The sequence below is a fragment of the Chinchilla lanigera genome, unplaced genomic scaffold, assembly GCF_000276665.1.
Source record: "Chinchilla lanigera isolate Chin_1 unplaced genomic scaffold, ChiLan1.0 scaffold00081, whole genome shotgun sequence".
Lineage (NCBI taxonomy): Eukaryota > Metazoa > Chordata > Mammalia > Rodentia > Chinchillidae > Chinchilla > Chinchilla lanigera.
Genome location: NW_004955482.1, coordinates 5417564 through 5419531, shown reverse-complemented (window position 1 = coordinate 5419531; position 1968 = coordinate 5417564). Strand labels below are relative to the sequence as shown.

The following is a 1968-nucleotide window of genomic DNA, read 5'->3' as shown; positions in this document are numbered from 1 at the left end:
GGGGGGTGCAGTGCCTCCTGCCCACAAATCCCTCTTCATCAGGTGTCACCGCTTGCTGAAGTCAGTTTTCCTTAGGTCTCAGTTGTCACTGGTGGTGCGCACTGTATTTCTGTGTCCTCTTGATGTTAACTGCACCCCAACCTTGTGTTGGGGGAGATCATACTTCCCCATCGAGACCACTGGCAGTGCCACCATGACCAGCGGGAGCTGCTATCTTGTTTCTTCCCCCAGATGTGCTGTGTGACCGAGCCATAGTCCTGTGGCATCTGTGACTGCTGTACCACAAAAAGGGCTGTGACCGTCTCATCCCACGCTTGTGTACCATGTTCGTCTGAGCTTGTAAGTTGCATTCTCCAACATTCACTTCCAGAGAGTAATGATCAGGTTTTCTACCTTCTTTACTCTCTTGTCTAATTTTTTTGTTTTGTTTTTTGAGAAGGATCTCACCATGTGTGGCTGGCCTCAAACTTGCAGCGATCCTCCTGCCTCAGCCTCCCGAGTGCTGGGATTACAGGCGTGAGCCACCACGCCCGGCTTCTTCTAATTTTTGTCCTTACTTTACAGTTGCGAAGTCTGCGCCAGTGAGAAAGTAGCACTCACTGCAGGCTTTTCCAACACAAAATCTTCATGTAGGACATTGGTTACCCAGGGGCACCAGGACCTATTGTGGTGCAGCTTGCCCAGAACTTAGTGGCCGCAAACAGTAGTATTTCAGGGTTTTGGCAGGTCCAGAATTTGGGAGCGACTTGGCTGAGCAGCTCTGATATAGCATGTCTCTGGGTATTGCAGTCAAGATACAGGCTGGTGTTGGGTGTATATCTGTACATCCAGCACTTGGGAGGCTGAGGCAAGAGGATCGCCAAGAGTTCAAGGCCAGCCTGGACTACAGAGTGAGACTCTGTCTCAAAATCGAGACGATAACATCAACAACATGTAGGCTGGAGTTTTCTGAAGTGGGATTGGCGTTGGCGAACCCCCTTCCAAGCGTGTGTACTGGCACAGCCCTTGGGGAGAGAAGCCTGTTTCTTGCCACGGGGGATTCTCACCGAGCTGCTGGGAGCCCTCACGACATGCCGGACGGACAGCCGGCTCCCCCAGCAGAAGGGACTCAAGAGAACAGGTCTGCTTGGGCACTCGCACCGCACACCTGTCTGCTAGAAGTGAGTTGCAAGCTCGGCTGCCTCCTCTTCGAGGGGGGGAGAACTGGGCTCCCCACCTTCGGACGAAGAGCGAAGGCCACACGAGCTATAGGTACTTCTCACAGCCGTCACCGTAGGTGATGAGAGCTGAAGAGCCGGGCGGGCTGCGAGGATTTCCGGGAGACTCAGGGTAGCAGAGATGCACGAACTCAGGGCGGGGGTGCGGGTGGGGACGAAGGAAGGAAGTGGGGTCCCCGGAGCCCAAGGGCCAGGAGACGCAGGGGAAGGCGGGAACTGGAGCCTGCAGGATGCAGTGACTAGGAAGGTGCTTTCCACGGGAGAGGAGACAAACGCTGGTATTCTCCTAAATTACAGCCGCCAGCGCCTGCAATTGGCTAGGTCTTCCCGGAGGCAGGACGCAAGGGAATCTGGGAAATGTAGTTCCTGCGACGCAGGACAGGTTTGGAGGACTGAGAGCAAATGGAGAAAGGAGGACGAGTTTAGGCTCCACCCCTGGAGCGGGTGGGATTGGGTGATGATATTACGGCTCAATGAGCTTGGTGCGGCGGCAGGCGTCTGCGATCCTAGCGCTCTGGAGGCGGAGCAAGGGGGACTGAGGTGCAAGTCGGAGCCCAGCCTGGGCTGTGCACCAATTTACTGAGTCCGTGTCTCAACAAACAAACAAAAACCAAGGGCTTGAATTTGGCCTATTCTAATATCTTAAAATTGCTCTCAACAGGTTGAAAGAAGGGTAGGGGAAGCGGGGGGAAACAAGTTAAAAATAAAGTCTTTTGGGCTGGGAACGTGGCTCAGTAGTAGAGTTCTTGCT

The 1968-nt window shown here is 54.2% G+C and overlaps 1 long non-coding RNA gene across 1 annotated transcript in view; it reads left to right on the top strand.

Moving 5' to 3' along the window:
* The window catches only part of LOC106146499, a 4988-nt gene extending 3026 nt beyond the window's left edge, over window positions 1-1962 (top strand). Inside the window, exon 3 of the long non-coding RNA XR_001230955.1 lies at window positions 232-1962. This is a non-coding gene — a long non-coding RNA (uncharacterized LOC106146499). The remainder of the gene's footprint in view (window positions 1-231) is intronic.
* The last annotated feature ends 6 nt before the right edge of the window (window positions 1963-1968 follow it).